We start from the raw sequence: 13,525 nt of genomic DNA on the forward strand, positions 1-13,525 counted from the left end.
ACTGCACTAGGGATTCATGTGTCAAGCGTGTCATGGTGGTCAAAAGATCCTTTTCTCAAGTATGAAGTCATATTAATCATCTGTAGTTAGAACTGGTATGTATTGGTAGTAGTTGGATGACATTGAGTAGTGGGATTGCACTGCTCACCTCTTATTTGCATGTATTAGATAAAATTTATTGAACTTGAAAGAACCATGCAGCAACAAGTTCATACGAGCAAGTCTCGTTTTTTTTGTTTTCCTGTGATGCTTGTTACTGTGTCGTTTACAATTTTAAGTTTGGGCCCTGTTTTTAAATTTGGGTCAGCGTGTAGGATTGTTTGGCTGCTGAGAAACAACACGAGCCAAACTTTAGTGCGCCATGCAATGTGACATACATCGAATGGAACTTTGTTTACTCCTCTGCTAATTTTCCAAGAACAAGGGAACATGGAGCCCCTGAACGAGTAGCTTGCAAACTTGAAGCACCTCCAATAGAGTATGGAGCTCCTAAACTGGAGAGAACCAGATGATTATAGATCTTTTGTTAACACAAAATTTGCTACGTGTCGGGTTCATAAACACAGGGTCCCTCATGAACCGGCTTCCTAGCAAAGGGTTGGCCCAGTCGACGATGTCGTGAACAAACGCGCAACTCCTGGGCCAGCCCAAAAACCTAACAACTCACCAGAAGGGCGATCTAGTCTCTGATCGAAAGGCTTGGCCAAAGGAGGAACGACACACACTTCTAACTCTGGCCCGCTGTGATAGAACTGCCCAATTTATACAAGATCAAGTATGGCTATCCCTGCTAACACGTTAACATGTGCATACTTTCACTTATATAAACCCGGTAGTCCACCGAGTGTCCCGAAAGACCTCGGTAAATCAACATCACAACCAAGATCGCGTGATTAAGCAAATACACATCACATAACAAGGTTGCAGCGGAAATAATATTACAAATGGGTTCACAAATAATAGTACTCCCTCCGTCCGTGAATACAGGGCGTAACTGCTTTTTTTTCAAGTCCGGGAATACAGGGTGGCGGCGGCTCGGCGGCAGTTCACGCGCGCATGCAGCATTTAACTTGCGTCACCCTTCTCCTCAGCTCCCACGCTGCATGCAGCTGGCCGTTACACTCACAGCGCATGCATGTTCTCTCGAGTGAGACTAGTAGTACTATTCCTATATGAAGGCAAGCACTATAAGTTCTCTGGATGCATCCTCTTTTCTCTAGTGGCCATCTTCTCGCTGCATGAGTAAGCAGCATCTTCTTCTGTGAGACTAGTGTAGAATCTAACATTTTTGTGCAGCGACAAAGATGGCAGAGGTGACTGCGGCTGCGAAGGCTGCTGCGGTGCAGGCAAGGCAGCAGTTCGCCATTGCTTGGCGCATGCGTCGGAGGGCACAGAAGGAGCTCGGCCGTGCTTGAGTGCTCCGTGTCTGCGCCATCCGCATGCGACGACAAGCATAGGACGAGCTTGGCAGCGCGCGAGTGCTCCATCTCCATCAGCAAGTGGAGCTCCACCGTGCGGGAGCTCTGTCCAACACAAGTGGAGCTCATCCGCTCACAATAATGGACGAAAGTGAAGCGGCCGGTGACGATCACGGCATCGACTCCGACAGCATTCGATATGTTCCAGACTCACTGCTCGGGGACACCTGTGTTCCAGATTCATTCTAGGACACCGAAGAAGAAGCTAGAATTGCTGCACACATTGCTGCTGAAGCAGAAAAGGATGAGAAAGCCCTTGCGATTGTCCGTCCAATGATGTTTAAAATCATCTTCCCTAATTTTCCTGAACTACACAAGTGATGCGAAACGAGCGATGGTGTACTCTTGTTTTTTTTAATCTTGTTGATGCAAAAGTGGATCTGCAAACACAAAGGGCTAATACCCGAATCGATATCCAAAGCGTGCCAGTCGATTTGACCTGCTAATCGACAAGGATGAAGATACGAACACTTTGGTCCTGACAACAGCGATACGCCCAGAAGTCACGGCCAAGAGGTGCTCACGCGGAACTCAAGAATCGCCGAAGGTCGCACTGAAACGATGCAGCTCGCCGAATCAATGAGAACTCGTAAAAAAGGAAAAATATGCAAATTGACGAAGTCGCCGAAAAGTAAGTAGATGCAAATAGGAGTAAAAATTGGTTTTGATATTGATTGATATCTCTATTACATTGCCCCTTACTCCATATTTATACCCTAATCTAAAGAGACACAACCAAACACAACTAGGACACCAATCCCATATCTAAGGAAACACGTGACTCTTACATGAATCATACCCTAACAAATATAGAAAAGGAAATCAACTCCTATCTATTTCCCTGTCCGCCTCAATTACGATGGAAATCTCACCGTCCTCCTTCCCATCGGCATACTCCCTATTTCATCGGCAGTAGTCTTCAAGTCTTCCTTCATCGGCATACTCCCTGTTTCATCGGCAGTAGTCTTCAAGCCTCCCTTCATCGGCATACTCCATGTTTCATCGGCAGTAGTCCTCAAGCCTCCCTTCATCGGCATCGACAATAACACCTCCAACCTCATCGGCAACGCCCGAGTCCAAATCAACCTTTCCATCGACCATCACCAGCTATCGGCAACCATCTTTACAAACTGGCTTTCATCGGCTATCAAAGTATTCAATAACTTTCCCCTTGCCGATTAGTCCACTCCGATTATTTTGACACGTGCAAAAAACGGTGTCAACACATGCCCCCCAATTCCGGAGTATAAAACCATTAATGCTCCGAAATTTACTCCAGATAACGCTTGCCTTTGCCCGATTACCGTAACTCATTCTCCAAGCCAAAACTTGATTTGTTATCAAATCCAATCAAATCTAATCTTGATTCACGCACTTCAGTAAATATCGCACAATCGCCAACCACTCTTGCCTTGATTATGGTTAAGATACCGAAACAATAACCCATCGGCAAGATCTTAACATGATAATGCTGCCATTTTCAGAATTAAAATATCATATATCGATATCCCCTCCAAGTCATGATTACTTGTCATCAACTCATCTGTACAATCCCCTGATTATCGCGCGAACAGTTACCATATCCCTCTGAACCGCCTTGACCTATATGCGCGCGACATAGAGATAAGTCCAAAATACCCTTATTCTGGGCGGCTTATAAATAGATTTCTCCGGAACCCTCATTTTCTACCTTCAGCCTCCAATCCTTGGCATTCTCTCTCTCCGGCGGCGACTCCGACGAACAACCGCATGACCTCAACCAACAAGAACCCTTCTCCGGCGCTAACTTCAAGTTTCCGGCTCGTACCTCCACCTTCCTCAAGACAATGGCCATCAACTTCGACGTCCCCGCGGTTCGCTCCACTTTCATTACCTTTTACTTTGATCTTTTTGCAAATTCATTCAGTTGGTGATTTTTTCCTTTCTTCTGTCCTCTGGATTCTATAACCTTAGGAACTGCGCAACAAATTAGTCATCCCAACCGATCAGCCGCACGTCCAATGCCTTGGACCAATGGGCAACCCAGATCCAACCGATCTGATCAATGCAGAGGTTAACAGAATCCCCTTTAGAGCCCAAAATTTCTCTCTGAATTTGTGGAAAGACACATTCCGATCTTGGCCCAAAACCACCAAAGGGTGGAAAGATTGGTACTTGAGGGTTAATAGATCGATGCAAGTATACTGGGCAGAATGAAGGTTAGACCAATGCATTAGGCTCTCTATTGCCGATATGCAGAAAAATGAATCAATGATAATTGCAGCTGCTTATTTCTGGTCAGACACGACCAACACTTTTATGTTTGGACATGGCCCAGCTACTCCTACCCTTGCCGATATCCACATGCTTACTGGCTTGGACATCTCAACTGCCGATGAAGGCTCCATCTATGGTAGAAAGTCTGAATATAGGGTGAATACCCGCAACATCGGCGGTTGGACAGGATATATTCAAGAATACCAGAAAACTGGGACACTTAGCCAGAGGGAACATGCCACATTCCTGAATATGTGGTTAGAAAAATTTATCTTCTGTGGTCGATCAGTAGGACCAACCAACGCCTTCCTTCCTGCAGCTGAACTTTTGGCTAATGGCGTAAGGTTTCCTCTTGGCCGATACCTTCTGAGCTCCACTTATCATCTTCTTCATCAAGTGTCTCAGAAACTTTTGCTTGGCGAACCCATCGGCAACCTGGGAGGCCCGTGGTGGTTTATCAACATGTGGCTGAATGCCCATATGCACAAACGTTTGCAATGGGACTTTTTTGCTCAACAATTCCCACGAGAAATTGCTGAAGACTATGTGCTTGGGGATGATGAATCGGCAACACGCTCACCCCTCAATTTTGGTGAAGCCATAATTGTCCTTCCTGGAACAGAAGCCAACGAAGACCAAATCGGCAGATTCTTTCAAAGCTTCTACAATGGTCTTTCTCGTGATCATAGGGCCTGGGTGCCTTATATTGACGAAGAAAACAGATTCCCCCTTCTTTTCAACTTTGCCGATGACACTCTGAATCAAGATAATGATCTCATGATGGCTATCATCACTCCCAGGGCAATTCCAGTAAACACATTCGGCAGCGGGAAAAACACCAACATTACATATGAATTTTACAACCCATCGGCAGTATCCCGCCAATTGGCTTTTGGGCAACTGCCAATCAAACTCTGCTTTGCCGATGTGATCAAACCCAGGGAAACAATCACCTGCGGAACAGATTGGAACAAGGTAGTACAACTCTCCCCCGATGCCGATACTACAGATGTTGATATATCCACCTGGACACCAATATCTTTCATCACCGAGTCATATAAGCAATGGTGGCGAGAGTGGAAAGAACAACTGTTCGCAACTTCTGCTCACGCATATCGGCACATGATCGACCCTGAATATGCCATCCCTGACGACGCGGTAAGTTTCCTTTAACTCCCTTCTGCTTTTCCCTTCATATATCAGTAACTGATTCTCTTGTAACAGGTTAACAACCCAGCACCATCGGTGAGCAAAAGTGGGAAACCCTTCAATCTCCGGCCTGTTTCCCCAACATCGCCGATCGGCTACAACGCTCCCACCTTAGCCGCTTTGACCCACCAGAAGATTCATACCAAGACCATCACTTCTAAGTCCAAATTGGCTACATCCAGGGCTACTCCATCGGCCGCTGCTACAACCTTGGTCAAAGCATTTAAGGTAACAACCTTGTTTATTTTCACTTATGCCGATCACAAACTGTATTAACCTTAATCATCAGGGGGTAAGAGCTGCTACTGGATCGTCATCGGCAATTCCGCCGATATCAAGCACCACTTCTTTCGATGAACCTTCAGAGGTAGCTTCTTGACTTTACATTTTATCTGTTAAATATCATATCTTACACTTGTTTTGCAGCAACAATTGGGTACATCGGCAAACGTACCAGATGTCCAAGCTTCACAGCCAACAAGTGTCGATGCCCCCCAGCCAATCGTTGCCGATGCCCAAGCAAAGCGCAAAGCTTTAACAGATACTGAAGCACAGCCAAAACGACAAAGGTCTATGCCGATCCCTACATCTGCCCCAATGTCATCGGTCATCATACCTCAAGAGCCCACCACCGATGAAGTCACAGAGGATATCCCATCGGCAAGCTCAGCCGATCCCCCACACGACATACTCCAGGTTGCTTCCTCCAGTCAAGCACAGGAAATTACCTTGAAACAGGTAAACCGATCAACCTAGCTGATTTTACAATACTCATACTTACCCCTAACTGATCTCCTTTTCTCTCTCTCAGGAACAAGATTCCCCGAACAGCCTATTTTCCTTTGCCATTGACATTTCTGACGACGATGGAGAGGAGACAAGTTCTTCCCTTGCACTGGGAACAATATCGGCAGAGACTAAATCCAAGTTGGAAACCCTCCTGAACTTGCTACAGCAGGGTACCGCCCAACTGGTAGATGACTCGGACCCCGCAAAGGCAATTTTCAAAACAATTCATGGCCAGGTCCCTGCCGATGTTGAAGAAGTACTCTTCCCAGCAGCTCACTTAGAAAGCCGCCAACTGCAATATCAATGGGCTGCTCAGCGCATTGCCGATAGAGCAGCTCAAGCTCAACTCAAAGAAGAGATGCTACAACTGAAACAAATCGCTGATGAGAAGCACAAGGGCATCGTCAACTTGCAGACTTCGGGTGCTGCACTTAAGCAGAAAATCTTGGATCTATCAGCAAGGAAGATAGCTCTATTGGCTGAATTGAAAGAAATCGATGCAGCCTTAACTCATGCTCAACAAGAAGAAAGCCAGCTACCCAATGCCGTCAAAGCCCTTCAGCAAGAAAGAGATATCCAAGCTCACAAAGCTTTAGCCATGAAGAAAAAACTCAAGCCTGTGGAGGGTGCTGCCGATGACGATATCAAAGAAATGGAGGAAGCCGACCAGATTCGCCTGCGTGCGATATTAGCTATCCAATCCTTGTTGAACGTGTAATCTTATTTATTGTATCGGCACTTTATGAGACATTGACATCCTTGCATAATTCTAGCCGATAGTACTGTTATCGGCACTTATACTTTTATGCATCTATCCAGATACTAGGGTAATATTTCTTTAAATATTTTCCATTTAACGCTCTGGGAAACACAACCCCTTCGAGGGTTTCTAAAATATACGCATTACCAGGAACAGACTGATTTATCCAATATGGACCTTCCCAATTAGGAGACCACTTTCCAAACTTTGAACTTTTAGTCCCAATCGGTAAAATCAATTTCTAGACCAGATCTCCATCGGCAAACTCTTTTACTTTCACCTTCTTGTCATACCATCTAGCTACTCTTTTCTTATTTTCTTCGATACTAACTAAAGCCCTTAACCGATGACCCGCCACATCTTCCAACTCATCCTTCATAAGAGTATTATAATCATCGGCTGTCAGCTGATTTTGAGAACGTATTCGTCTAGAGCCAACCTTAATTTCCCAAGGCAATACTGCATCGTGTCCATATACTAACTGATAAGGCGTTACTTTGGTTGCACCATGACATGACATCCGATATGACCACAAGGCTTCATTTAATACTGTATGCCACCTCCTAGGATTTTCTTCAATTTTGCGCTTAATGAGTTTGATGATCCCTTTGTTAGAAGCCTCAGCTTGACCATTAGCTTGAGCATAATATGGAGAAGAATTTAAAATTTTAATTCCCATACCTACAGCAAACTCATCAAATTCTCCTGATGTAAACATAGTGCCCTGATCGGTAGTGATAGTCTGAGGAATACCAAATCGGTAAACAATATGCTCTTTCACAAAATCAATCATATTGACCGATGTCACCTTTTTTAAAGGAATTGCCTCAACCCACTTTGTGAAATAATCGGTAGCAACCAGAATAAATTTATGTCCTTTACTCGATGGCGGATAAATCTGACCAATGAGATCAATAGCCCATCCCCGGAACGGCCATGGTTTGATTATAGGATTCATAGCCGATGCAGGCGCCCTTTGAATATTACCAAACTTTTGACACCCCTGGCATCCCTTAAAATATTTAAAACAATCTTCAAGAATAGTTGGCCAATAGTACCCATTCCTTCTGATCATCCATTTCATCTTGAAAGCCGATTGATGTGCCCCACATACTCCTTCATGAATTTCACCCATCAAGCTTTTCGATTCATCATTGCTAACACATCTAAGTAAAACTCCATCTATAGTTCGATAATATAATTCATCATCGAGGAGCACATATTTGGTAGCTTGGAACCTTATACGTCTCTCAACCTTTCTATATGGATCCTTTAAATAATCGACAATCTCTTTCCTCCAGTCATCGGTATCAACTGCCGATGTTAGCACTTCCTGAATAGGCTGATACCCTGAAGCATGCTGAGCTAGTCGATTAGCTTCCTCATTATGCAATCGAGAGATATGTTCAAGACGAAAATCTCTAAATCCTTTCAACAATTGCAAACATCTTTCATAATATGAAATCAAAGCTTCACTTCGGCATTCATAAATTCCAGCCAATTGATTTATAACTAGCATAGAATCACCAAAGATTTCAACAACATCGGCACGTATCTCCTTCAGCAATTCTAACCCTTTTATCAAGGCTTGGTATTCAGCTTGATTATTTGTCGCTGTAGCAACAATCGGCAATGAAAACTCATACTTCCTTCCTTGAGGTGAAATTAACACAACGCCGATACCTGCTCCTTCACCACATGTGGACCCATCGAAGAAAAGTGTCCAGGGAGCAATCCCCAGAGAGTCCACTGTATTACAATGCTGAGTGACAAAATCAGCCATCACTTGCCCTTTAACTGCCTTAGTTGACTTGTAGCGTAGTTCAAATTCTGATAATGCTAAAATCCATTTGCCGATTCTACCACTTAATATCGGCATCGACAGCATATACTTGACCACATCGTCTTTGCATATGACCGTACATTCGGCAGATAACAAATAATGCCTTAATTTGACACAAGAAAAGTATAAACACAGACACAATTTTTCGATGGCCGAATACCTCGTCTCAGCATCCACTAATCTTCTGCTCAAATAATAAATAACACGTTCTTTCCCTTCAAATTCTTGAATAAGAGCTGAACCGATAACTGTATCATCAGCTGACAAATATAACCTGAAAGGCTTCCCATGTTGATGTGGAACTAGCACTGGAGGATTTGATAAATATTTCTTAATTTCATCAAGGGCTAATTGCTGTTCAACTCCCCATACAAATTCCTAATCAGCTTTCAATTTAAGTAGTGGGCTGAAAGCCTTGATCTTACCCGACAGATTAGATATGAATCTTCTAATGAAATTAATCTTACCGATCAAAGATTGCAATTCAGTCTTATTGGCAGGAGCAATCACCTTGTTAATTGCATCAATAGACTTCCTACTGATTTCAATGCCCCGCTGATGCACCATAAAACCCAAGAATTGTCCTGCCGATACACCGAATGCACATTTATTAGGATTCATCTTCAATCCATGCTTCCTTGTGCACTCCAGTATCTTTCGCAGATCGGCTAAATGTGCTGTGATATCTCCAGACTTAATCACTACATCATCAATGTAGATCTCCACTAATGTGCCGATGTACTCATGAAAAATAAAGTTCATAGCCCTTTGATAAGTAGCACCGGCATTTTTCAAACCAAACGTCATGACTATCCACTCGAACAACCCCACATGACCTGGACATCTGAAAGCAGTCTTGGGAATATCTTCCTCAGCCATGAATATTTGATTGTACCCTGCATTACCATCCATGAAGCTGATAATTTGATGTCCAGCCGCAGCATCAATCAACAAATCAGCAATCGGCATTGGATAGCCATCCATCGGTGTGGCTTTGTTGAGATTCCTGAAATCAATACAGACACGAAGTTTTCCATTTTTCTTATAAACAGGAACCACATTAGAGATCCACTCTGCGTATCGACATTGCCGAATAAACTTTGCTTCAATTAATTTAGTTATTTCGGCCTTAATGTCAGGAAGTACATTAGGGTTGCATCGGCGCGCTGGCTGCTGATGTGGCCGAAATCCAGATTTGATAGGTAACCGATGTTCAACTATCGATCGGTCTAATCCAGGCATCTCAGTATAATCCCAAGCAAAACAATCTTTATACTCTTTTAACAAATCTGTTATTCGCTGCTTACACTTGGAATCTAACTTAGCACTAATAAAAGTAGGTCTTGACCTATCACCATCACCGATATCTACTTCTACTAAATCATCTGCCGATGTGAACCCTTGACCTAATTTTCCATCATCGGCAAACCTATCCATTAAAACTCCTCTTCAGAACCGACTGCTTGGATCGGTGGAATTTCATAATCAGCAACTCTAAGGAACTCTTTTTCCCAAGCTTCTCCTGATATGCATTTAGTTCGCTCATAAGTATCTGATTCTGCCGATGCGATGATATAAGAAGAATCACCAGGGACGACCTCAATCTTATCCCCAATCCACTGTACGAGGCATTGATGCATTGTAGAAGGAACACAACAATTAGCATGAATCCAATCCCTCCCTAGAAGCAGATTATATGCACCCTTGCCGTTGATAACAAAGAACGTCGTTGGCAAGGTTTTGCTGCCGATGGTCAATTCAACGCACACTGCCCCTTTAGCCGGCGACACATTGCCTTCAAAATCTTTCAACATCATATCGGTTTTGGTCAAGTCTTGATCTCCCTTACCAAGTTTCCGATACATCACGTAAGGCATAATATTAATCGCAGCCCCTCCATCAATAAGTACCTTAGACACAGGCTGCCCATCAACTCTGCCCTTCACAAATAAAGCCTTAAGATGCTGTCTCTCGTCATCGGTAGGTTTCTCAAAAACAGCCATCATTGGATCTAGTGTTAACTGAGCTACTTGATCAGAGAGAACAACTTTTTCCTCATTATCAGATAGTGCCAAAAACTCCATCGGCAACATGAATACCATATTAACATCTGCCGATGGACCCTTATTTTTGTGTTTTACCTACCACTGCTGATGACCAGGCCTTTCATTGGAGGAATTTTCCTCTTGGTATAAATCCTCCTGACGCTCATGTTGCATCCTCCTTCTCTACGTCTTTGTCAGACCCTCTGGGCACCATCGAGGAAACTTGGTTTTCTAAACCGACTGATAACAAGTCCTAGTTGGTTCTACACGACGTATATTAGGGTCCCTGTAGAATATTTCCTCATCGGGAACTCTTGCGTTTGCCATCTCCTCAAGCTCCTCTTGATTCCTTGGAAAATATCCAGCGCGTTTACCAAGCCTCTCATGTACACTAAGTCTGCCCCCCAGCCGATCATGCACTGATGCTCTACCTCTGATCGGCTCATTGATAGACAAACCCTGATTACCAAGTTGAAACCTCCTTTCTGAGCGATTGACTCCGTAATAACCATTACACTCAGGGCAATTTTCAACAGTTGGCAATTTAATACCTTCTTCCCAGCAATGGATGAAAAACGGACATCTCCAATGATCTTTATGTCGATTCCATTCTTCCTGACGTCTCATTTCTTGCTGTTGTCGATATCGGTCATTACGTTGACGCCAACCCTCCTGCTGCCTTCGATGAGTAATCACAATGCCAGGTCGAGGAGGATTTTTGGAACTACTGCTTTCTCCTAGCAAACCCTTACTCTTTGCATCATCGGTAGTTATCCGATGTTGGGGGTCCACTGACGCATTTTTCTCAGCAGCCTCTGACGTCCATACCTTGGTCTTTCCTTTGGCATCCAACATATTTGCTGGAAAAGGGTGTTGATCAATTTTCATCGGCTTCTGGGCCTTGGAAGTACCAAACTTAATTCTCCCAGATTCAATAGCCGATTGTAACTGTTGCCTGAATACCTTGCACTCATTTGTACTGTGTGAAGTTGCATTGTGCCATTTGCAGTACAAAATCTTCTTCAACTCTTCTGCCGATGGGATCACATGATTAGGTGACAGCTTAATTTGGCCCTCTTGAAGCAGAAGATCAAATATTTTATCGGCCTTGGTGATATCAAAGGTAAACTTTTCTGGCTCTTTTTGACCAAAGGGACATGATATCGGCTTTTTATTCTTAACCCACTCAGCTAAGCCGATAACTGGTTCTTCATCAGAGTCAGAATCTCCTACTTCTTCAACAAATGATACCTTTTTACTCCAGTTCTTTTTAGGTTCAAAAACCCTAGTATCTTGATCAGAGATCCTTTGCACAAGATGACTGAGGCTTTCAAACTCCTGAGAAGCATATCTGTCTTTAAGATGTGGCAATAACCCTTGGAAAGCCAGATCGGCAAGCTGCCGATCATCCAGCACCAGGCTGTAGCACTTATTTTTTACATCTCGTAGCCTTTGTACAAAGCTCTCTACCGATTCATCATTACGCTGTCTCAATTTTACTAAATCGGTAAGCTTCTTTTCATGGATTCCAGCAAAGAAATACTTATGGAATTGTTTTTCTAGATCAACCCAAGTAATAATAGAATTTGGTGGTAATGAAATGAACCATGTAAATGCTGATCCAGACAAAGATGATGAAAATAATCGAACTCTTAATTCATCTCTGTTAGCTGCCTCTCCACATTGAATAATGAAGTGATTGACATGTTCCATTGTTGATGTATCATCTTGCCCAGAGAATTTAGTGAAATCCGGTACCTTGTACCGATTTGGGAGAGGAATTAAATCGTATGCAGGAGGGTATGGAGTCCGATAAGAATAAGTATTGACCTTGGGCTTTATCCCAAACTGATCCTTCACAATTTCTGCTATCTTATCGGCCTAAAAAGCATCAGCCTCCTGCTGACGAACTGGTTGAATTTCTACAGGAGGTGCCTGCTGACATCCCTCCACATATCTTTGTGGCCCACGATCTCCAGCAATCGGCATATTTGCTGTTACTTGTGGTCCATTAGCCTGTTGGAAAGGATTCATCGGCTGGGCTGCCGATGCTTGATTCTGGAAACCAGCTTGCATATGACCTTGTTGAATCCCTGCAACCTGCTGATTTTGCTGAACTGTATGTTGAACAGGTAACTGTCCTGACCAATCATTATTAGAACTCATCGGTACAAAACTTACCGATGGCTGGTAATTTGCTGATATTGTTGGATAATTATAACTGGTTTGAGGCATGAACTGAACCCCAGTTTGACTCATAGCAGGGGCTTTCTGCTGCATCGGCAGTAAGCTCGCCGATGGACTTGAATTGAATGTTTGAACCATAGGCATCTGGAAACCTCCTGGAGTTGGTTGTACAGAAGTAGTTGCGGCATATTGAGGCACTTGAGCCATCGGCGAAACGGCCGATGGTATAGGCGCTCTTCCTACTGCATCAAACACTTGAGGTAATCTAGGATTGAAAGCAGATGACTCTGGAGGCATGCCATATCCCCACCAATTAGTAGGAATCTGGCTATTCTGAGACATAGGGCCTGACATAGCTGATGCCGATAGATCTGTATTAAGCTGAACTCGCCCTCCTGGTAGTACCTGATCTGATTGTATCGGTGTAGATTGAATATTAGGTGAGCCTGCCAATACTGGAGGGGAAGTAACTTCTGTACCCACAACGGCCGAAGGAGCCAATGGAGTTTTGACAGATGCCGGCTCTGGTTGATGATAGGCAGGCCCAACGTAATGTGGTGCCGCTTGTCCTTCTTTGAGAGTTCGAACCACAGCATTATGAACAGTATTGGACAGCACATTGGAATGATTAATCAAAGCATGATTTACTGCAGAATTAACCATCTCTTGAAGTTTACCAGGATTGGAGTCAAAGGTAACCTGCCGAGGCAACGGCAAATCTTGCTTCTGGATGACTTGTCCACTCTTGTTCAAGCTAAACGATCTCAGACAAAGCTGCTTGTATTCTTCTACAGCCTTTTCCATAGCCTGCCTCTGTTCTTCCTTGAGATCTTCTTCTGATACTGCAATAATGTTCCCTGAATCGATCTCGGGATTGAACATATTGATTGATTGGTCCCACCGAGCGTGCCAAAAGATGTGTTGATGCAAAAGTGGATCTGCAAACACAAAGGGCTAA

This window comes from Miscanthus floridulus, chromosome 3 (genome assembly GCF_019320115.1).
Source record: "Miscanthus floridulus cultivar M001 chromosome 3, ASM1932011v1, whole genome shotgun sequence".
NCBI lineage: Eukaryota > Viridiplantae > Streptophyta > Magnoliopsida > Poales > Poaceae > Miscanthus > Miscanthus floridulus.